The sequence below is a fragment of the Ornithorhynchus anatinus genome, chromosome 1, assembly GCF_004115215.2.
Source record: "Ornithorhynchus anatinus isolate Pmale09 chromosome 1, mOrnAna1.pri.v4, whole genome shotgun sequence".
In the NCBI taxonomy this organism is placed as follows: domain Eukaryota; kingdom Metazoa; phylum Chordata; class Mammalia; order Monotremata; family Ornithorhynchidae; genus Ornithorhynchus; species Ornithorhynchus anatinus.
The window spans coordinates 32,269,254-32,293,843 of record NC_041728.1 but is presented as its reverse complement, the minus strand read 5'-3'; the positions used below and the strand labels follow the sequence as shown (position 1 = coordinate 32,293,843).

General features: G+C 44.6%; 1 non-coding gene across 1 annotated transcript; it reads right to left on the bottom strand.

Moving 5' to 3' along the window:
- Positions 1-4,321: 4,321 nt before the first annotated feature.
- Positions 4,322-4,459, bottom strand: LOC114817060. Its single transcript, XR_003764908.1, has one exon. It is a non-coding gene; the product is annotated as a small nucleolar RNA SNORA7 (small nucleolar RNA).
- Positions 4,460-24,590: the final 20,131 nt, after the last annotated feature.

Sequence of the window (24,590 nt, the reverse complement as noted above, 5' to 3'; positions counted from 1 at the left end):
GGCAAAGGAGAAGAGCGATCTTTCAGGACTTGAATTTATCTATTTCTTCTTCCTGGTTGCCCCTAATCTTCGGCCTACTCTCCCTGCACTTGACAAAATGTCCGAGTGTCAAAACTGTATTTCAGATAGTCTCCCTTTGACTGTTAAGGAAAAAAGAGAGTATGGCCTGTTTTATAAATGACTAACCAAACCTCACTCCTGTTGGCTTGGATTTATGTGACCAGAGTTTCCAATGATCTGTGTCCTTGCAGAGTGGGGGCTCCTGAGTTCGAAAGGGGCCCTGATGGATTCTGGGAGTTACAGCTCTGGGGCTAGCAAACCTCTTGTGAACCAAACCCTCTAGATTTTAAACCAAGTACTAAGGCTTTTAGAACTCAGTTTTGATTTTAAATGATCACGACCGTCACAAATCTGGTGATGTTGTTGTGGAGTATATGAAGTGGGAGGGAGTTTCAGGCCAGAGGGAGGATCGGGGAAAGGGGGTTGGTGGTGAGATAGGTGAGACTGAGGCATAGCGAGTAAGCTGGTGCTAGAGGAATTAAGTATGTGAGCTGGGCTGTAGTAGGAAATCACTACTGCTGTCTCTACAAACCCCTCATCCCTTTGATGGCAATCACGTTCAGGTCAAAATGATTTTCCCTCTGGTTTCCTCTTTTGTAGATCTGCCCAGGAAGCAAGCCCACCCCGAGTGGGTAGGCTGGAATACCCTGATAGGAAAGAATTGGTGTTTTGGGGCTTCGGCTGGATGGCTTGCTGGGGGACCCATTTCTGGTCTGCACTTTATGTAATCATTCCCTAGGCTGAAAACAACCCTTGGGGAGTGCAACACAGGTAAGCACCAAGAGGGAGAATGAATTGTTCATGGGCTGAAACAGGGAGAGACTTGTCAGACTCAAGGCAGCAGAAAGTGCTCAAATACACTGCGCTAGGGAGCTTGACGAGAGAAAGCAAACACAGCCACAGGACACAGCATGGTATGTAACAGTGAACTAAGCAATGGGCTGGAAATTCAGGAGTCGCGTGTTGTGATTCTTCCACATAAACTCTGAGTTTAACTCTGAGACATCTCTACTTGGATGTCTCGCCATCGCCTCAAGCCAGATGTGTCCAAAACAGAACTCCTTATCTTCTCACCCTAACCCTTTCCTCCCCCTGACTTTCCCATCACTATAGACAGCACCACATCCTCCTGTCTCACAATCCCATAAGCTTGGTGTTATCCTTGACTCCTCATTCTCATTCAACCCACATATTCAGTCTATCACTAAATCTTGTCACAACATTGCTAAAATCAACCTTTCCTCTCTATTCAAACAGCTATCAGGTTAAGCTCGTTGTGGACAGGGAATGTGTCTGTTTATTGTTATATTGTACTCTCCCAAAGACTTAGTACAGTGCTCTTCACAAAGTAAGTTCTCAATAAATACGATTGAATGAATGAGAAACCAAAGCATTTCTCCTCTCCCATCTTGATTCCTGCATCAGCAGCCTCCTTGCTGACATCTCTGCCTCCTGTCTCTTCCCCATCCCGTCCATACTTCATTCTGTTGCCTTGATCATTTTCCTACAAAAGCATTCAGTCCACATTTCCCCCTCCTCAAGAACCTCCAGGAGTTCACCTTCCACCTCCACATCAGACAGAAATTTCTTAACATCAGCTTTAAAGCACTCAATCACCTTGCTCCCTCTTACCTCACCTCACTACTCTCCTACGACAACCCAGCCCACACACTTTGCTCCTCTAATGCCAACCTACTCAGTGCACCTCATTCTCATCTATCTCTCCACTGACCTCTCGCCCAAATCCTGCCTCTGGCCTGTAATACCCTCCCTCTTCATACTCAACAGTGACTCTCCCCACCTTCAAAGTCTTACTGAAAGAACGTCTCCTCCAGAGGCCTTCCCTGACTAAGCCCTCATTTCCTCTTCTCTCACTCCCTTCTGTATCACCCTGACTTGCTCCCTTTATTCACACTCCACAGCAATTAAGTACATATCCATAGTTTATTTATTTATATTAATGTCTGTCTACCCTACTGGACTGTAAGCTCATTGTGGGCTGGAAATGTGTCTGTTATAGTGTTATACTGTACTTGCCAAAGCTCTTAGTACAGTGCTCTGCACACAGTAAGCACTCAATAATTATGATTGACCAACTGAAAGAGCTAAAACATCACTTAGAGATCTTTGGCTGGGTTTCCTGGCAAAATAAAGATGGCGATGCTAGCCATTCTCTGGAAATTTGAGAAATAAAATGAATGAAGAAGACGGCCCAAGTTTGTGATGTAAGGGAACAATTTTTATGTATTGCAAGAATGGAATTATTGTTATTATTATTATGCTACTTATTAAGCACTTATTATGTACCAAGCCCTGTTCTAAGACCTGGGGTAGGTACAAGATTGGGGGAAGCAGCTTGGCGCAGTGGAAAGAGCCCAGGCTTGGGAGCCAGAGTCATGGGTTTGAATCCTGGATCTGCCACTTGTCAGCTGTGTGACTGTGGGCAAGTCACTTAACTTCTTTCTGCCTCAGTTCCCTCATCTGTAAAATGGGGATTAAGACTGTGAGCCTCATGTGGAACAACCTGATTACCCTGTATCTACCCCAGCGCTTAGAACAGTGCTCTGCACATAGTAAGCACTTAACAAATACCAACATTATTATTATTATTACAAGTTAATCAGGTTGGGCACAGTCCCTACCCCACATGGGGCTTACAGTCTTAATCCCCATTTTATAAATGAGGAAATTGAGGCCCAGAGAAGTGAAATGACTTGCCCAAGGTCACTCAGCAGACAGGTGGTGAAACCAGGATTAGAAACTAGTTCCTTCTGACTCCCAGGCCCACGCTTTATCCACTAAGCCATGCTGCTTCTCTCAACAACCACCTGTGCTATGAGTCAAAAACTATTTCCTCTTCAGTTGATCCTGTCCCGGATAAATGTAAGTGGACTGAAGAACGGATGGGGACAGCTAGCAACCCTGCCACATCCTTCTGTGGGCTTCTAACAGGCCCTGCTTTGAGTCACCGGATACCCACTTTAGGGTGGTGGAGGAGAAGGAAAGCATGGACCGGAGGCCATGGCTCAGTTTCTCTAGTTTTTAATCATTCATTGGTGTTTATTGGGTGCCAACTCTGTGCAGAATACAACCCCCTCCCTCCTCAAAGCCACCAAACTCTTTTCCCCCCTTCAAAGCCCTTCTGAAGGCACACTTCCGCCAAGAGGCCTTCCCAGTTAAGCCGCCTTTTCCTCAGCTCCCCCTCCCTCCCGCATCACTTCGACTTGTTCCCTTTGCTCTTCCCCCCTCCTCCCTGCCCCACAGCATTTATGTATATTTGTACATATCTATCATTCTATTCATTTATATTGATTCCTCTTTACTTGTTTTGTGGTCTGTCTCTAACCTTCTAGACTGTAAACCCAGTGTGGGCGGGGATTGTCTCTCTTTATTGCTGAATTGTACCTTCCAAGCACTTAGAACAGTGGTCTGCACACATTAAGTGCTCAATAAATACAACTAAATGAATGAATGACTGAAGGAGCACTTTACTAAGTGCTTGGGAGAGTACAGTACAGCAAGACTACTCAGAACTAAGCAGTTGCAAAGCCAAACAGACTATACAGGGAATTGAAAAGTACCATTCAATTAGCCACAGTAGTTATAATAGTCATAGTAATGATAGCAGTAATACTAGTAATATACTCTCAGGATCACACCTGGAGAGTTTCCATTACTCAACCACTCTTGACTATGGGAGAGAAAGTCAAGCAGAGGCCAGTCCATTCCATTCCTAGCTTTGGCAGTGGCTAGCAAGTGGAAGGCAATCTGCTACAGGTCAAAACTCACCTGTGCTGGGCAGCAGTGGTATGGGAGAGACTCAAGGAGTTGAGGATGGAGACTCAAGTTGACTGCAAAGAAGGAAACGATGGTAAACCACTTCTGTGTTTTTACCAAGAAAACTCTATGGATCCACTACCAGAAGGATTGTAGATGGAGGTGGGGAATTCTAGGAGAGATGAGTTCGTGGCATCGCTGTGGATTGGAATGAGTCGACTGCATAAGACAAGTAGAAATAGTCATAGTAATAGTAGTCTTGTCTTATGCCGTTGAGTCGTTTCCGACCCAGAGCGACGGCACGGACGCATCTCTCCCAGAATGCCCCTCTCTCCATCTGCAATTGTTCTGGTAGCGGATCCATAGAGTTTTCTTGGTAAAAATATGGAAGCTGTTTACCATCGCCACCTTCCACACAGTGAACTTGAGTATCCACCCTCAACTCTCTCCCGTGCTGCTTGCTGCCCAGCAAGGGTGAGTTTTGACTTGTAGCAGACTGCCTTCCACTCGCTAGCCACTGGCCAAGCAAGGAATGGAATGGGTAGGCCTCTACTTGACTTTCCCTTCCATAGCCAAGACTGGAAGAGTACTGGAAACTCTCCAGGTGTAACCCTGAGAGGGAGTAATAGTAGGAATAGTAGTGTTTATTATCAATAGTGATAGCAGTAATATTATTCATTATCAATCAGTGGTGTTTATTGAGTTCTTACTGAGTGAAGAAGGTATTCTTAAGGTCTTTGGGAGAGCACAGTATGATAGCATTAGTATCACAATCCCTGCCCTCAAGGAGCTTAAGTGATCACTGAAGTTAGAGCATTGCAAGTAGAGAAAGAACTCCCAGGAGAGAACTAGACAGCGTCCCAGGCACTCGAAGGGCTCACAACCTAAGAATAAGGGGGGAAAAGCCAAGTGACAGATTAAAAAAAGGGGGAAATAGAACAATAAAAACACAAAATCAACACAAAAGATGAGGATAGGAATAAATACAAAGTAAACTAAAAGCCACAGAGTTTTAAGATCTTGAGCAAGAAATATTGTTCGGCTGTAGTTTTGTCCGTGTCCCAGTCATTGTGGAACAGGTAGCCCCACCTACAAAGGGAGTAAAATGCCTCAAGATTAGAGGGAAAGGAGTCTCGCAGGGAGCTAACCCTAAACCACTTGGGTCCACCTTTACAGAGAGCTCCCAGCCTGACGGCCGTCCCTGCGAACTTTGGCTATTTCTTCAGTTGAAGCACCTGCCCAAACTAGTTTGCTGTGGCTGAATCCTCAAACGCTGTAGAAAAACAGCAAATAAAAATAAAAAAGAACTCTAAATCTGGGCTAACTTTGAGTGATAAAAAGGGAGTGCATTGGCTTCTTCTGTTAACTCAATCCCAGGCAATACAACTCCATTTGTGAAATGTCTTTCCTGCAGTGTAATAGCCCAACACCATCAGAACTAAATAAATAATAATGGGGAAGAGGAGTTAAGAGTTTCAGGCAGAGGAGGAACTATAAATTTCCAGATGAGATTTGAAACTCAATAGAAATTCAGTGAGGCAGAGAAACAAGGAAGCTATTCCAGGGGCAGGAGCTAAAGGAAAACACCTTCCCACCAAAAGGCAGAGGCTTTTTGAGAAGCTTGAAGGAGTAAGAGCCTGAGAAGCAGTGTGACCTAATCATTCAGTCAATCAATCATATTTACTGAGCACTTGCCATGTGCAGATCACTGTACTTAACACTTGGGAAAGTACGGTGAAATAGAGTTGGTAGACGTGTTCTCTACCGACAATGAACTTAATTGTATTTATTGAGCGCTTTTTTGAAAGAGAGAACTGTACTAAGAACGATATAACAGATTTGGTATATACACGCTCCCTGCCCACAATGGGGCTCACAGTCTCAATCCCCATTTTACAGATGAGGTAGCTGAGGCTCAGAGAAGTTAAGTGACTTGACCAAGGTCACACAGCTGACAAATAGCAGAACTGGGATTACTATCCATGACCTCTGACTCCCGAGCCCGTGCTCTTGCCACTAAGCCAGGCCACTCCATAAGACTGTGATTGAGCCTGTCAGCTCCTCGTGGGACAGCCTGATTACCTTGTATCTATCCCAGCGCTTAGAATATTGCTTGGCACATTGTAAGTGTTTAATAAATACCATAATTATTATTATTATGTACCTATATATAATTGATTTATTTATATTAATGTCTGTCTCGCCCTCTGGTCTATAAGTTCTTTGTGGCCAGGGACCACATCTACCAATCTGTTATTAATAATAATAATGATGACATTTGTTAAGCACTTACTATGTGCTGAGCACTGTTCTAAGAGCTGGGGTAGATATAAGATAATCAGGTTGTCCCACGTGGGGCTCACAGTCTCAATCCCCATTTTCCAGATGAGGTAACTGAGGCCCAGAGAAGTCAAGCGACTCGCCCCAAGTCACACAGCTGATCAGTGGCAGAGCTGGGATTAAAACCCATGACCTCTGACTCCCAAACCTGGGGTCTTTCCACTATGCCACACAGCTTCTATGTTGTACTCTCTCAAACGCTCATAATGTTTGCAGAACTTGGTACAATGTTCTGCCCACTGTAAGTGCTCAGTACATACCCTTGATTGATTGACTAAAGAGGAGGAGGGAGGAGGGAAGCTGAGCTCTGTTGCTTCTCTCACCGGGGTTCCATTGCCATGGCGGGGCAGAGCTTGACCGCCTCCGTGGCGGCCAGCTCCCCGGACCAGCAACCGGCTACCCCCCACCTCCTGAATCAGGCCTGGGGTGAGAGGAAGCCCGAGGCTCCCCACTCGAGAAGCAGCGTGGCTCAGTGGAAAGAGCACGGGCTTTGGAGTCAGAGGTCACGGGTTCAAATCCCAGCTCAGCCACTTGTCAGCTGTGTGACTTTGGGCAAGTCACTTCACTTCTCGGTGCCTCAGTTCCCTCATCTGTAAAATGGGGATTAAGACTGTGAGCCCCACGTGGGACAACCAGATTCCCCTGTGTCTACCCCAGCGCTTATAACAGTGCTCGGCACATAGTAAGGGCTTAACAAATACCAACTTATGCCCAGGCCCCATCCGCAGGACTCTAGTTAATTACAGCTGAATTGGGGCTGCTCCACAGCTGATGCAGAGAAGGTCTGGCTAGTAGTAGGGGTGATGGCGTACGTAGCAACAGGAATGGCAGTATACTGCATGGAATGATGCTTAGGATGTCGTCACATTGCATTTAATTGCCATGTGTGTTGCATCAGGGGAGGCAGAACTTTGAATCCTTGGTTCAGGGTGTCCAGTTGGCTAAAATATCCACTGTCAAAATCTTTCCTCCATCTAACTCTCCCATGAGAAGCAGAGTGGCTCAGTGGAAAGAGCCCAGACTTAGGAGTCAGAGGTCATGGGTTCTCATCCCAGCTCCACCTCCTGTCAGCTGTGTGACTTTGGGCAAGTCACTTCACTTCTCTGTGCCTCAGTTCCCTCATCTGTAAAAGGGAGATTAAGACCGTGAGCCTCACATGGGACAACCTAATTACCCGGTATCTACCCCAGTGCTCAAAACAGTGCTTGGCACATAGTAATTGCTTAACAAATACCAACATCATTATTATTATTATTATTATTATAGCTAACACCACCACCATACTCCCTATCTCTAAAGCCCATAACCATTTTTTATGGAATTTTTTCATCGCTGCCGAACACTGTTCTAGGCACTAGGGTAGATACAAGGTAATCAGCTTGGACACAGTCCCCGTCCCACATGGGGCTTACAGTCTCAATCTCCATTTTACAGATGAGGTAACTGAGGCCCAGGGAAATGAAGTGACTTGCCCAGGGTCACACAGCTCTTTGGAGAGTACACTACAACTAAGAAGGTAGACAGCATGGCTTAGTGGCAAAAGCACAGGCATGGGAGTCATAGGACGTGGCTTCTAATCCCCATTCCGCCACTTGTCTGCTGTGTGACCTTGGGCAAGCCTCTGAGCCTCAGTTACCTCATCTGTAAAATGGGGATTAAGACTGTGAGCCCCACATGGGACAAACTGATGACCTTGTATTTAACCCGGCTCTTAGAACATTGTTTGGCACATAGTAAATGCTTAACAAATACCATTATTATTATTATTATGATCCCTGCCCACAGGGAACTTGAAAGGGGGAGAGTTGAACGAGCCCTAGTGATGGGTGAAAACTTCCTAGAGATAAAATCTTTAAAAAGTACAATTACTATCAGAGAAAGCACAAAAGTCAAAAGGTCAAGAATTCCACTTAATAGTTAAAGAAGGCCCAGAGGGCTTCAGTGGCTATTGCTATCACTTAAAACATTTAGGCATTTTGTCTCTGTTCAGTTGGGTTGAATGTCATTATTTTTTTTTTTTGTTACCACGGGGTATAATGTATTCTCCATCTTTCAATGAACCAGGCAGAACCGTGCCAATAACAAGAGAAAAGGCGATCCATACCCGGTGGACACCAATTCTCCATTAATACACTAAAATGTCTTTTAAAAATGATCAGCCTGGCATGAATTTGGTCACTTTCCCAATATTAGTGTAATTGATGCACCCTGAAGGTCTTAATGATTCAGAAAGTGCATGCCCTAGAGATATTTAGATGACCATTTTGTAGAACAGTGAGTAATGGGTCAGTGTGCGTAATAAATGTTCTTGAGCTTAGATATTACAGAACTGGGGTCAGTTAAGGGTTTGGGGACTGTACAGAGGGAAAGGAACATCAGAAAGTCGCCCCAACATGGAACCACCAGCTTTATCACAAGGAGTTGGTGAGCTTTCACTCCTGAGCTAGAAAGAGACTGGATTTGAGCAGTTTAGGATTCAGTTTTTGTGTAACCCAACAATTTGCTCTGCAAAATAGGCTTTGCGGAAGGTTGTCCTGTAGGTAGGCTGCTATTGGTCTAATAGAAGGAGCACAGCTGTGGGAATCAAGGAGCAGCGTGGCTTAGTGGCAAAAGCACGGGCTTGGGAGTCATAGGTCGTGGGTTCTAATCCTGGCTCTGCCACTGGTCTGCTGTGTGACCTTGGGCAAGCCACTTAACTTCTCTGTGCCTCAGTTACCTCATTGTAAAATGGGGATTAAGACTGTGAGCCCCTACGTGGGGCAACCTGATTACCTTATATCTACCCCAGTGCTTAGAACAGTTAGGCACTTAACAAAAAGCACTTAACAACTACTATTATTATCATCATCATTATTATTATTATAATTATTGTTAGTAGTTATTCCATGGCCTAGTGGAAAGAGCCTGGGCCTGGGAGGCATAGGCCCTGGGTTCTAATCCCAGTTCTGCCACTTGACTGTTGTGTGACCTTGGGCAAGTCACTTAACTTTTCTGCACCTCAGTCACCTCATCTCTAAATTGGGGATTCAGACTATGAGCCATATGTGGGACAGGGAAAGTGTCCAACTGAATTATCTTGTATCTGCCTATGACAAGCCTAAGGTCAGTATTCCATTTTGTTTGGCCAAGTTGCCATTTGCTTGAGGAAAGCACACACCATTCATTACCTTTCTTATATCTTGGATCTAAAAGACCCTTGGGGCAGCACTCCATGAGCTGTTGATAAAGAGATGACAAGGGATATTCATTCAATCCCACTGGAATGAACGGAACAAAGCCACAACTCAGCTCGTAAAAATAGGCACCCAGGAACAGTCCTTGGTAGCAGGATGAGATCACTTTTAGCTGGTCTAACACTCTCCTCTACCCAGAGTGTGGGATGCCCACTCTGCGATGGCATAGCTAGGAAGATGGGACACCTGGTTGGTGGTATCTTGTATGGAAGTAGACCCTGATTTGATCCAGATATCCTAGTAGTTTTAGACCTCATTCACTCCATAGTGTGTTGGACCTAGGGAATTTCCTTCTGCGATTAGCGCAGTCAGACCTAGGTGAGTCCCGTGACTTGGATTTCCGCCTAATAATTTGCTTCTGAGATTAGCACAGTCAGACCTACGTGAGCCTGGTGGCTTGGACTTGATTGTCATTACTTTTGCTGAATGCTAGACTATCAGATAAACTAAGTGGGCCCGGCCACTGGAGCATGTTGAAATGAGTTCTACTAGTATCTTGGGGAGTCCACTTCTTGGGCCCTGACTGTCTGCTTCTAACTTTCTGTGATTTTGTTTTGGCTTGTGTGCAAGTGGGACCAAATAAAGAAATGGAGGTTCTTATTTTTAAACATATCTCGGGTCATTCTGTCTAGCTCATACCAATGAGCATAAGTGGGATCCTGGAACTCAGGTCTTAACAACGGTGATATCACCCCAGCACTTAGTACAGTGCCTGCCACATAAGAAATAAACACTTAACATATACCATTAAAAAAAATTGAGACCTGCAGTCTGTCAGTCAATATGTGTATCAATTCTCTTGTACTTTCCTGAGTGCTTAAAACAATTCTCTTCACATGGAAAATGCCAATAAATACCACTGACTGGCTGATTGAATGATTGATCAGTGGTATGTATATTGAGCTTTTACTGAAGGGATAGCTCTGTGCTTAGCATTTGGGAAAGAAGAATAGAGTAAACAGATATGATCCCTGTGCTCAAGGGATCTGTGACCTTTCAGGGGAGACAGACATTAAGATAAATTACAGGTAGGGGTAAACCACAGTGATTAAGGATATGTACATAAGTGTTGGGGGGTGGGAGTGTGTGTAGCATTTGACTAAATGCTTAGGGGGCATGGATTCCAGTGAGAAGGTGAAATAGCAGGAAGGGAAAATAGGGCAGGGAAATGAGAAGTTAGTCGGGCAAGATTTCCTGAAGGAGGCGTGATTTCAGTAGGGCTTTGAAGATTGTGGTCTATTGAATATGAAGAGGGAGGGAATTCTAGGCAGGAGGGAGGATGTGAACAGGGAATTGATGCTGAGAGAGACAAAAGTGAAGCATGTTGAATAGGTTGGTGTTAGAGGAGTGATGTCTGCAGTCTGGGTTGGACTGGAGAGAGCAAGGATAGGTAGGAGGTAGAGAGCTGATTGAGTGCCTTAACTCAGTCAATCAATGGTATTTATTGAGCAATTACTGTCTGCAGAGCACTGTATTAAGCATTTGAGGGAGGACAATACAACAGGGTTCATAGACACTTTCCCTGTTCACAATGACCTTACCAAGTCTCTTTGATTCAGAGTCAAGGTCCTCTCTCTCTTTCAACCCACATATTCAGTCAGTCACCAAATGCTGTGTTTTCTTTGCAATACCTCCAGAATCCATCCCTTCCTTTCTAACCAAACTGTTCCTCGCTGGTCTAAGCACTTATCATATCCCACATCAACAACTACATCAGCCTCCTCATGCACCTCCCTGCCTCCAGCCTCTTCTCCCACTCCAGTTCAGGTTTCATTCTGCTGCACGGATCCCTTTTCTAAAACATTGTTTTGCATACCCTCTCCCCACCAAGCTCTGACTGTCAGCTCTAAGTAACTCAATCAGCTACCCCCTCCTACCTAAAGGGTTAAAGAAGGGTGGAGCAAGATTAAAGAAAAATAAATAACTGCCCCAGTCAGAGGCAGGGAGATTTCTGTTTGGAAAGCCTGAGATAAACAAAAGACATCACCTCTGGGAAGTGTTCCAAAGTACAGGGTGCACACCTAATCTCCTTTTCCTCTGAACATACACCCACACAACACATCGCAGGTACATATATACACACAAACATATCTGTATACATAGTGAAAATGTAGCTTGCCCAGAGAGTAGATAACACTCCTTTTGCAGGGGAAGTCAGCTACGGTGATAATTAACTAAGCAGGATCTCCTGAAATGATTAAAACTCGCATGTTTTTATTGTAACCTTAAAGTAAGATTCTTAAAAATGTTGATCTTCCTGGTGGATTCTGGGGTTAGAAAATTCCAACTAGTTTCTCGGCTATGAGAGGGCTTTATTGAAGATTGTAAAATTACACACATCAGGGGAAAAACTATTTTCATAACAAGCTCCAGTGTAATGAATTAGTAAATGACTCAGCCATCTGCCCATCCATGGTGAAGGGTCTTGTGGGGGTCATTTGTTGTCAGGCCCTAATGATAAAAACACCCCCACCCTCCCCTATCCTTGACGAGCCAGGTTAAACCAAAAGCCTGCCAGCTTTGACTTGGGAGCCATGTTTGTTTATTTTTAGAATCCAATGTTGCTCTTGGTCCAGAGAAAAGGGGATGAGAGGCATTTAAAACCACTACTCAGGGCCCTAGGCTAAAGCGGAGGCCCCTCCAAACTCCCTTTGATTTACCATCACTTCTCTCCCACTACAACCCAGCTCACACAAATTGCACCTCTAATCCCAGCTTCGCTCAGGTTCTCTGTTCTTGCCTTACCTGTCATCAACTCCTTGTCCATATCCTCCCTTCTCCCCTATTTATCTGACAGACCAGCACTCTCCCCATCTTCAAAGCTCTACTAAAATCATACCTTGTCTAGGAAGCCTTCACTGACTAGCCTCTCATCACCCCTCCTTATCTTCCCTCCCTTCTGCCTCATATGGCCTAGTGGAGAGAGTCATGCCTGGGAGTCAGAAGGCGGCTCTGCCACTTGTCTGCAGTGTGGCTTTGGGCAAGTCACTTGACTTCTCTGGGCCTCAGTTACCTCATCTGTAAAATAGGGATTAAGACGTGAGCCTCATGCGGGACAGGGATATTTGCTTGTATCCAACCCAGAACTTGATATAGTGCCTGGCACATAGATCTTAACAAATACCACAATTATTATTATTGTCATTATTACTTAGATTATCACCCCATCCCCACCTCCACATAATCTTATACTCAGTTGCTAAAAGCAGCCCATCCTGGGCCAACAGGGATTGGGTTCCACCGACCACTGGCTCCAGTCCCCGACCGATCCCAGCAACTGCCTTGGCTCTAGCAATGGGGGCAAAGTACATTTTGTGGGGTTCTTGGGTATCTGCAATTAATCAATCAATCCGTGTCGTGGATGGATTCATTTCATCCACAGTTCGTCTCCCAATTCCAACCCCATTTTGCTTGTATCTACCCCAGTGTTTAGTACTGTGCCTGGCAGATAGTAGGCATGTAACAAATACCCTTATTATTATTATTATTATTCCACTACCTGTAATCTATTTTAATACTAACTCCCCCACTAGACTGTAAGCTCCTTCAGGGCAGAAACTGTCTCTACCAACTGTATTGTATAGTACTCTCCCAATCATTTAATACAGTGTTCTACATTGTCCGTCTACCCAGTTGGCATCCCACTTAAGGAAATCCCACCCCTAGTTCTTCAGGAAAAGGAGTCCAGGAGATCCATTCCAGTTGTTTCCGATCCCACTTCTGACACCAAATTTATATCACTGGGTGGAACCAGCCACTAACTTATAACATTGCCAAGCACTGTGGTAGATACAGGTTGGTCATATCCAACACTATCCCTTCCTTTATGGTTCTCACAGCTTAAATAGGAAGCAGAACCAGGTACTGAATCCCCATTTTATGGATGAGGAAAGCTCAGAGAAGTGCCCAAGTTCACTCAGCAGGCAAGTGGCAGAGCTGGGATTAGAACCCAGGTCAGCTGACTCCCATTAGGTCAAGCTGCTTCTCATGAAGAGTACTCCTCTCCTGCTCTGTGGGGGAGTGGAGAGTGGGTGGGAGGGAAGGAGGAGGAGGAAGAAGAAGAAGAAGAGGAGGAGGAGGAGGAGGAGGAAGAGGAGGAAGAGGAAGAAGAAGAAGAAGAAGAAGGCAGTCTTGAGATGGAAGTCAACGTGAGAGCAGGGATCCTGGGTCACTTATTTTCTGATTTATCTGAGGAAGAGTGGAGGTGATCTGGTGATGGAACAGGTATCTGCTATCTCACTGAGGAATCATAAGGCTCAAGAGCAAAGTAATGTCTCTAGAGGTAGTTCAGATGCAGGTTTTGTGTTAGGCTGTGTCTAAACTCTCTGCTTGGTAGATGCCTAGCAAAGGAGATGACATGACTTGGCTCCATCAGGGTTTTATTTTTCACTTCAGGACTCCACAGTGAACTGGAGAGCAAAGGTACGGAATGTTATTGTTAAAAATCTAATTGGAAAAGCTCACCAGCCTGGGTCATGTGAAATCCAAGCAAGCAGCGGAAATGAAAATATCTTTCTGGAAAATGCTGTTCTGGTTAGTAATTTGTAAGGCTTTTTTTGGATGTAGAATTTCTACTTTGACAAAATCTCTCTAGGTATTGCCTAAAGATGTGTCTGAGGGTTGCTTTTGTTGCTTTAATCCTCCCCAAGGCTGAAAATAGGCAAAGGGAAATGATATGCCTCAGCTAGTGAGAGCAGACTGAATTAGGAGTCTAAAATTCCTGTGACTCTGGTGGAAGTCAATTAATATGCCTTGTGGACCCTGAGAATAGACAAACTCTTTCAGTCTGTACTCTACTCTCGCCCTGGAAATAAATAAACTTTCTTTCCATTACATCAGCAAGGCCCCAGAGCAGGTTTTACTTGAAAGACAATAGGGGAGTAAACAAACTGGCTTAAGAGAATGGCAGTAAATTTCCTGGCCAAAATTGGCTATAGCCACTGTTTCCCCAGGATGCCCTTTCCCAGCCATGCACATGGATGAGGGTGAATCTGGATCTAGGTGCCCAATCTTGCCCTAGGAAAGATGTACACTGGGAAAATGGTCACAATAAATGAGGAACTGGCCCTCTATCTGAGACTCATGCACACCTCTCATCAATAGCAACAGGACTGTCAAATGTTAGTTTCCTCTTATGTAAAAGAGGGATTCAATACCTCTTCTCTAGCCTACTTAGAGTATGAGCCCCATGTGGGACAGGGACTATGTCCAACCAATCTACCCCAGTGCTAGACTGTGCTTGACACATAGAAGAAGCAATGTGGCTCAGTGGGAAGAGCACGGGCTTGGGAGTCAGAGATCATGGGTTCTAATCCTGGCTCAGCCACTTGTCAGCTGTCTGATTTGGACAAGTCACTTAACTTCTCTGTACCTCAATTAACTCATCTGTAAAATGGGGATTAAGACTGTAAGCCTCACATGGGACAACCTTGTATCCCCCTCTGCGCTTAGGACAGTGCTTTGCACATAGTAAGCACTTAACAAATACCATCATTATTATTATTATTATAGTAAGTGCTAACAAGTACTGTAATTATTGAATGTCACTTATCAATCTATTTCTCTGGCCTGGATCTCCCTCCTTTTTCAAGTCCACTATACTTCAATCATCCCTATCACCAAAACCCTCGCAAGTCCCCATCCTTCAGGAGATTTAACCCTCCTAATTCCCGCCATCTAAGTCACTTCACCCCTCTCAGGGTGGCATTTGGAGAGTTTCCAGTACTCTACCAGTCTCGACTATGAGAGGGAGAGTCAAGCAGGGGCATATCCATTCCTAGCTTGGGCAGTGGCTAGTGAGTGGAAGGCAGTCTGCTACGAGTCAAAACTCACCTGTGCTGGACAGCAGAGGCATGGGAGAGAGTTGAGGAAGGAGACTGAAGTTTACTGTGCAGAAGGAGGCAATGGTAAACCATTTTTGGATTTTTACCAAGAAAACTCTATAGATGCACTACCAGAATGATTGTAGGTGGGGTGTTCTGGGAGAGATGAATTCATGGTGTCACTATGGGTCGGAAACAGCTTGGCCGTACAAGACGAGTCAATTCAACCTAATAATAATAATAATGATAAAAGGTATTTGTTAAGTTTTTATTATAGGCCAAGCACTCTATAAAACTCTGAGGTAGTTACAAGATTATCAATCAGTCAGTTGAACTTATTTAACACTTTGTGCAGAGCACTGTAGTAAGCGCTTGGGAGAATACAATATTCCCTGTCCACAATGTCATGTTCCACTTGATGCTCAAAGTTTAAGTAGGACAAAGGACAGGTATTGAATCCCCATTCTGCAGATGAGGGAACTGAGGCACGGAGAAATGAAGTGATTTGCCCAAGGTCATACAGCAGACAAGTGGTGGAGCTGGAGTTAGAACCCAGATGCTTCTGACTCTCAGGCCTATGGTCTATCCAATAGGCTTTGCTGCTTCCCTAACCCAGTGTCAGTGTATTTATATTTATCCTCAACACTAATGTAGAGCTGGTAAATTCAATTACTTACTCAGATATTTCATCCTGAAAGAATCATGCACTGACTTGTTAAATCTTTCTGCTCCCACTACTTGTAAATAATTGAGGCCTGCCTATATTCCCCATTAGCTCCTTTAGGACAGTGAATGTGTGGTTTGCTTCTAGGCTTGACAGCAGCGTTGTTGTTAGAAACACTTGATCTTCTTTTGGAGTTTGGAATTGAGGGACTGGAGGGAATAGGAACAGAAAGTAGGGAAAGTCACCAAAGTGTTTGGTATCAATAAGAATATTTTTATTACAGTGATATTTGTTAAGTGTTTACTATGTGCCAGGCACTGTATTAAGCACTGGGATAGGTAGAATGCATTCAGATTGGAAGTGGTCCCTGTCCCTCAAGGGATTTACAGTCTAAGAGGGATAGATAACAGGTACTTAATCTCCATTTTACAGATGGCATAATGGAGACCCAGAGAAATTAAGGGACTTGTCCAAGGTCACCCAGCAGGTATGAGGCAGAGCTGGGATTGTAATACACAGGTTCTCTGACTCCCAGGCCCATGCTCTTTCTACTAGGCCACACAGTTTCCCTAATGGTAGGAATAATATTAATGAAGTGTCTGGGTGCCAAGCACTGGGCTAAAGTCTGGGGAAAATTACACTGATGAGAATTAGGCATGGTACCAGGCCCCCAAGGGGCTAAAGGTAAAAGAATAAGGTGGGGAGGTAAAATGGCGACAGACACATAAGATTAAATAGTAAAAACACAAAAACAGTATAAGAGACAAGGACAACTGGAAATACAAGAGTGATGGGCCTAATAGCCAGAAGAGCAATTTCAGGCTCCATCTGGCCTCGGGCACAATTGCTGTTGGAGCCATGGTCTTCCTGATATTTTAAAGATAGAAAAGGGCTTGGACTGCAGGTATTTCCTCTCCCTTTCCAGCCTGGAGAAGAAACCAATGGAAAGCAGTGAGGTCTAATGGAAAAGAGAAAAGATCTGGAAGTCAGAGGACCTGTATTCTAATCCTAGCTTGTCTGCTGGGAGACCTTGGGCAAGTCACTTAACTACTCAATAGCTGTTTCCTCATCTGTAAAATGGAGATTTAATACTTGTTCTCCCTCATACTTAGATTGTGAACCCCCTGTGAGACAGGGACTGTGTCCAACCTGATTATCTTGTATCTAACCTGGCCCTTAGTACATGCCTTGGCACACAGTGAGCACTTCACAAATATTATTATTACTAGTAGTAGCATCAGTATTATTAGCATTATTATAATTCCCAGTTGGGTAGGGCAGCTTCTCTCCCCTACAGAAGGCCCCAGTCATAGGACTGACTGTGGGCTCTTTGCTTTACTGGTTTCCTCTAGTATAACATACTAAACAGAGTGGACACTAAGTAAATACCACATCTCCAAGAAGCAGTGTGGTCTAGTGGATAGAGCATGGGCCTGGAAGTCAGAGAACAACGGTTGTAATCCAGGCTCCACAACTGGTCTGCTGTGTGATCTTGGGCAAGTTACTTCTCTGTGCCTCAGTCACTTCATTTATAAAATGGGGATTATGACTGTGAGCCCCATTTGGGACATGGACTGTGTCCAACCTGATTAATTTACATCCTCCCCACGTTTAGTACAATGCCTGGCACATAGTAAGGACTTAACAAATACTATTATAAAAAAGGCAACGAACTTGCATTCTCAGACACCCCAGGGTGGAAACTTTTAAAAGGAGATGGGAATCAATCAATCAATGGTATTTACTGAGCTCTTGTTTGCAGACCTCTGTAATAAATGCTTGGGGAAAATTCAAAGGAAGGGTTGATAGAAAAGATCCCTGTCCACAAGGAGTTTACAATCTACATGGGAAAAGAGACATTAAAGTGGATTAGAGGTAGGGGAAATGGAGTAGTAGAGAAGCTCTCTCTCTCACTTTCTTCCTCCTACTTCTCCACTTCCTCCTCCTCCTCCACCTAGCTGACAATGTTCTGGGTGGAGATTCCCTTTCCAGTTCTTCAGAATTTTATTGAGTTCAGGAGAAGGTGAGGACAGAAATCCATCGGTGTTTCTCAGCTCTCAGCTAGTCCACTGGCAGATGATGGGGAAAGGAAACTTATTTGTCAGGTATTAGGGATTTTATTTAGTTGGTGCCCATATTTGGATTTTGCTATAAACCTTTACATCTTTTCCAGTCTGCACTTTGGAATCAAGCCTCCTTGCGTGTTTCAAGTCTAATAATTTGGAAATATATAGCAGGACCTTCAATGTTCTCAGTCTCTTAGACCAGGAACTACAGTGATCAGTTAATCCTGCAGCTCCTTTGAATTTGTCTTCTGGTTTGTGCAAATACAGTATCCTATGAGACATTTTTACAGGCACGTGACCTCAACTGGGCAGTCTTCCTAGTGCTTAGTATAGTGTCCTGCGCTAAGTAGTAACTCGAGAAATATTGTCAATTGACGAACTGATGGAAAAGCGAGCCTGACTGCCAGAAAGGAAATCCAATCACTCTGACTTGCTATCTGACTTAGGGCAAGTTTCTTGGTTTGTTCATTCTTCAATTTTCCCAAACACAAAATGGATTAACCCACTTAGCTCACAGAGAATGACACGGGTCATTAGATCACCAAAGGAAGAAGAATTAATATCAGTTGTCACACTGTACTACTTAATGGAAAGCACCAAAGACTTCTTACTCTCGAATCAAAAGAGAAGATGGTTTGAGATAAAAGCCCTGCAGAGAAAAATGCCTTCACTTCCATTCCCCTAATTCTAGGGAGAAATGCCAAGATGAGTGGAGAAATCTGCTATCTGACAAGGTGGAAATATTGAAGAATCAATTTACTTTGCAAGTGAAAACTTTGGTGGATCAATTTATTTTGTGTGAAAACTCAGATTTTTTTTTCTTTTCATTCCTTGCCCATCCCTACTCTCTAGTTGAAACCTTTTAACATTAATGGATTTAGTGTGATGTTCCTCTCTTGTCATCTCACTTGACTGTAAGCTCCTTGAGGCGAGGACCATGTCTACTAACTCTGTGCTCTCCCAAGCGCATAGGCCTTAGAGTCAGATGACTTGTTTTGCCACTTGCCTGCTGTGTGACCTTGGGCCAGTCACACAGCACTCTTTTTAAATTTACTTATCTATAAAATGGGGATTCAATATCTGAACTCCTTTTTACTTGGACTATGAGCCCCATAGGGGACAGGGACTGTATTCCACCTGATTATCTACTGCAGTGTTTAATGTAGTGCTTGGCACATAGCAAGTCAGTCAATAAGCAATCAATGGTATTTACTGAGCACTTAAGTGCTTGAGGGAGTTCATTCATTCATTCAATAGTATTTATTGAGCGCTTACTATGTGCAGAGCACTGTACTAAGCACTTGGGATGAACAAGTTGGCCACAGATAGAGACAGTCCCTGCCGTTTGACAGGCTTACCGTCTAATTGGGGGAGACGGACAGACAAGAACAATGGCAAGAGAGTCAAGGGGAAGAACATCTCGTAAAAACAATGGCAACTAAATAGAATCAAAGCGATGTACAATTCATTAACAAAATAAATAGGGTAACGAAAAATATATACAGTTGAGCGGACGAGTACAGTGCTGTGGGGATGGGAAGGGAGAGGTGGAGGAGCAGAGGGAAAAGGGGAAAAAGAGGGTTAAGCTGTGGAGAGGTAAAGGGGGGATGGCAGAGGGAGTAGAGGGAGAAGAGGAGCTCAGTCTGGGAATGCCTCTTGGAGGAGGTGAGTTTTAAGTAGGGTTTTGAAGAGGGAAAGAGAATCAGTTTGGAGGAGGTGAGGAGGGAAGGCGTTCCAGGACCGCGGGAGGACGTGACCCGGGGGTCGACGGTGGGATAGGCGAGACCGAGGGACGGTGAGGAGGTGGGCGGCAGAGGAGCGGAGTTCAAGATAACAGAGTTGGTAGACAAGTTCCCTGCCAGCAAGAAGCTTGCAATCTAGAGGAGGATACAGACATTAATATAGATGAATAAATAAATGATTTGAAGGTACCAAAGAGCAGTGGGACTGAGGGTGGGCTGAATATCAAGTGCTCAAAAGGTACAGACTCAAAGTCAGCAAGTCCTTAACAAATACCATTTAGTCCAGGAGGTGATCATAAATAATCTGACTAGGTGTCCCTCTTTATCTCCTCCTCTGTCCTTCCTGGCCTTTGCTCTCGGCCTCTTTCATTTTTCCTCTTCCCTCATGTCTCCCATCTTATCTTTCTTCATATCCTGCTCCTGCTGCTTCCATTTCTGCTCCTTGAGTTGTGCAGCAGGCAGTCAGACGTCCAAATTCCTCCCGCACCTTTCGACACAAACCCATAACATGAACTCATATTCTCACTCATCTCTCCTTGCCCCTTCCCCCTCCCCACCACTCCTCCCCATGCATTCACTGCCCAGGCAAGCTTTAACTGAAACATTCCCATGGCAGTAAGGACTGAAATGGAGGTGGGGTGTTACCTCTCTGCAGAGCTGCCCTGGATGGCATCTAACATTGAAACCAAAATGGCAGCAGAGACCCACTCTACTTACAACATCCGCTCTGCTTGTACCTGGTCAGGCCATAGTAGCAGAATCACTGCAACTTACAGTTTTCTAGAGTTTTCAAGAGAAATAAAAAAGCAGAACTGACCTGGAGCTGTTTCCCAGGACAAAAGATGAATGGATTCAGAGGACATAGGTTCTAATCCCAGATCCTCCACTTGTCTGCTGTGTGATCTTGGACAAATCGTTTCATTTCTCTGTGCCTCAGTTACCTCATCCGTAATATGGGGATTAAGACTGTGAACGCTATATGGGACAACCTGATTACCTTATATCCATCCCAGTGCTCAGAACAGCACTTGGCACATAGTAAGTGCTTAACAAATACCATAATAATAATATTATTATTATGAATGATCCACAGAGTAGAAGAAGGAAGCCCCTGAACTGTAAAGAAGGAGGCCCCTGAAGTTGGTAGAGGTGGCTTCATAGCATATTTACACAGGCAAGTCTGAGACAAGAAGGATCATTGGATTGAGTAGAGGGGAGGGGTTCTCAGGGGATGATCTCGGGGCTGGGAGGATTCTTTGGTGCAGAGCCAAAGAAACTGGTCTGAATTCAGAAGTGCAGGGTCCTGGCAGTGGTTTTTGGTTTGTAGGGGTAAAGGAAGAATGGACGTGGGAAAGAGGAAGAATTGTGGTGGTGTTGAGGGACAAGAATAATAATAATAATAATAATGTTGGTATTTGTTAAGCGCTTACTATGTGCCGAGCACTGTTCTAAGCGCTGGGGTAGACACAGGGGAATCAGGTTGTCCCACGTGGGGCTCACAGTCTTCATCCCCATTTTACAGATGAGGTAACTGAGGCACCGAGAAGTGAAGTGACTTGCCCAAAGTCACACAGCTGACAAGTGGCCGAGCCGGGATTCGAACCCATGACCTCTGACTCCAAAGCCCGTGCTCTTTCCGCTGAGCCACGCTGCTTCTCCAATAATAATGTTGGTATTTGTTAAGCGCTTACTATGTGCCGAGCACTGTTCTAAGCGCTGGGGTAGACATAGGGGAATCAGGTTGTCCCACGTGGGGCTCACAGTCTTAATCCCCATTTTACACAGGAATAAATAAGAAAAGTTTACCTGGGCAAGTGGGATAGACTCCTGAGTAGCCCAATGGTACTACATGGTACCATGGTAGCCAGTCAAGTCCTTCCCTTCATAAGGGTGGAGGATGGGTGAGAGTGGGATGGCGCAGAGGGCAATTTATTGATTTTTGGCTATTCCTGCAAATAGTTTTATGTTTGTCTCCTCTATTAGCGTGGAAGTTCCTTGTAGGCAGGGATTTCTTTATTCTGTACTTTCTGAGCACCTAGTCCAGAGGGCTGCACCAAGTGAACACCTCAATAAATACCAATATTACTGCTTTGATATCAGTTGGGAAATATAGTCTTGGTTGAGCTGTCCTAGGTGGTATGGCCAAGCCTGCTGAGGGGTCCACCTCCAGAATCTAGAGAAGTCGTTCCCACCATTTTGCCAGACTCTGCAGAAAATGGTGAGCAGGAGCTGAGGGTGTAGGGCTCACAAGACCAGGGCTCCAGAGCCAGTGCCAATGGTGCTGAGCCACGGATTCATTCTTTCATTCAATTGTATTTATTGAGCATTTACTGTGAGCAGAACACCGTACTAAGCCCTTGGAAAATACAATTCAGCAATATGGTCATGGCCCTGATCAGCCAGGATGAACATTTGCTCCCTTAGCCCCAGGCCCGCAGATCCTCTGGGAAGGGCCCACTCTGCAGCAGGGGAAAGCAGTGTGGCCTAGTCCAACGAACACAAGCCTTGTTGTCAGAGAGCCTGGGTTCTAATCCTGGCTCTGCCATCTGTCTGTTGGATGATCTTGGGCAAGTCACTTGTCTTCTCTGTGCCTCCATTCCCCATCTGTAAATTGGGAAATTAAATCTTAATTCCTCCTACTTAAACTGTGAGACCCATACTGGACAAAGATAGTGTCCAACCTGATTATCTTGTATCTACCCCAGTGCCTAGTACAGTGCTTGGCAGATAGTAATTTCTAAACAAGTACTATTTTGTTTGATTTTATAACAGGAGAACCATTAACAAGGTAATGGATTATGGCAGAAGATAGGACGTTCTGTAGAAAATATATCCATAGAGTCTCTTTGAATCGGAAACTATTTGACAGCATTTGATGATAATAATAACTATTTTATTATTGTTGTTGTTATTACTATTATTGTTATTGTCATTACTAGTCAGGGGAGGTCACCATTCATTAATTACTAGTCAGGGGAGGTCACCATTCATTCATTCAATTGTATTTATTGAGCGCTTACTATGTGCAGAGCACAGTACTTAGCAATTGGGAGAGTACAATACAACAATAAACAGTCACATTCTCTGCCCACAACCAGAGGCGTAGCTAGAGGAGGGTGAGGGGGGCTGTCCGCCTCGGGCGACAATTTTATGGGGGCGGCACTTTTGGGTCTGCTGTATAAGCCTGTATAGGCTATATTGAAATAAAAGGGGTTGTAATGTCAGGACACTACTCACAGTTGAAGGACCTTTTCGATTTCGAGTAACTTAAACTATGACATGTATTTAAGCAATTTTTATCTTGGCCGAACAATGAACATTATCCAGTGATGTATTCAGGGCTGTTTTATCATTGTTGACTATGTGAAACCTGTGAATGGACCCAGAGGCATTCTTTTAATGCCACAAGCACCAATGTGTGTGGGAGAAGTCTTCTGGGGGAGTGGGGGCAGCTGGGCGGCAAATTCAAGGGCTACTCTGGGTGGCACACACTCTAGACATGCCACTGCCTACAACGAGCTTACGGTCTAGAGAGTAGAGGTAACCCTCGCTCACTGAGTAGTCAATCAATTGTTTTTATTGAGCACTTACCGTGTGCAAAGCACTGCACTAAGCACTTGGGAGAGTTCAATATAACAGAGTTGGTAGGCATGTTCCCTACCCACGATGAGCTTATAGTCTAGAAGGGGATACAGGCATTAAAATACATAATTAAAAGAGGGCTGTGGGGCTGAATGAGGGAGGGATTGAATAAGGGTTTAAATCCACGTGCAAGAGAACACAGAAAGGAGGAGAAGAACAGCAAATGATTGCTTAGGAGGAGGAAGGTCTCTTCTTGGTGGAGATGTGATCTTAAAGCCTTCAAGGTGGGTAGAGTGATCATCTGGTGGATACTAAGTGGGAAGGAGTTCCAGACCAGAGTAAAACATGCAGATATCCACATAACCTGGACAAAATTTGACTATTGCATCAGCCTCTTCACTGACCTTCTCGCTTCCAGAGTCTTCCCTCTCCAGTACATACTTCAATCTGCAGCTTAGATTATTTTTCTAAATGTCTCCTCACTCCTCAGTAACCTCCAATAGTTGCCTATTCCTCTGCACATCAAGCAGAAATTCCTCACCATCTGCTTTAAGGCACTTAATCAGCTCTCTTCTCCTCTACTTATCCTTGCTCCTCTCCCAGTACACCCAAATCTTCATGCCTCATTCCTCCCAAGTTGACCTACTCACTGTGCCTTGTTCTTATCTCTCCCATAGCTGACCTCTTGCTAATGTCTTTCTGCCTGGAACCTCCTCCCCTTCACATCCAGATGACCACTGCTCTCTCCATCTTCAAGGCTTTTCAGAAATCCCGTTTCTTTCAGGATGCCTTCCATGATTAATGTCTCATCTCCCCACCCAACTGCCACTTAATTTCATCTCCCCACCCAACTGCCACTTAATTCCTTCAGTACTTGTTACAACGCAGAAGAGCCCATTAGGGACGCAGTGTTCATGACTCAGCTTTACTGAAGGAACAAACCACGATATTCAGTATCACAGTAAGAAAACATTTAATGCACAACACATTAATTGTAAAAGAGCCTCCTTCTGTTAATCCCTTCAACCCAGGAGCCATAACATCTCTGACACCATTTAAGCCTTCCAACCCAGGAGAGATGAGGGTTTCCTAACACCAGATAATTATTCTCCATCGGCGTCCGGTCCAAATACGGATCGAGTCCAGCACGGGCATACTTGGCTAAAAAGTCTCCTTCAGCCTGGGCTGTCTGTTGTCATCCCTTCCGATAACAGTGAGCAGCAGCGACAGATGTTTTTTCCCAGCCTTTCTATTATGCTTGTTGACCGTTACATTGAGCTTCTTCGGCAAAATGGCCCTAATCT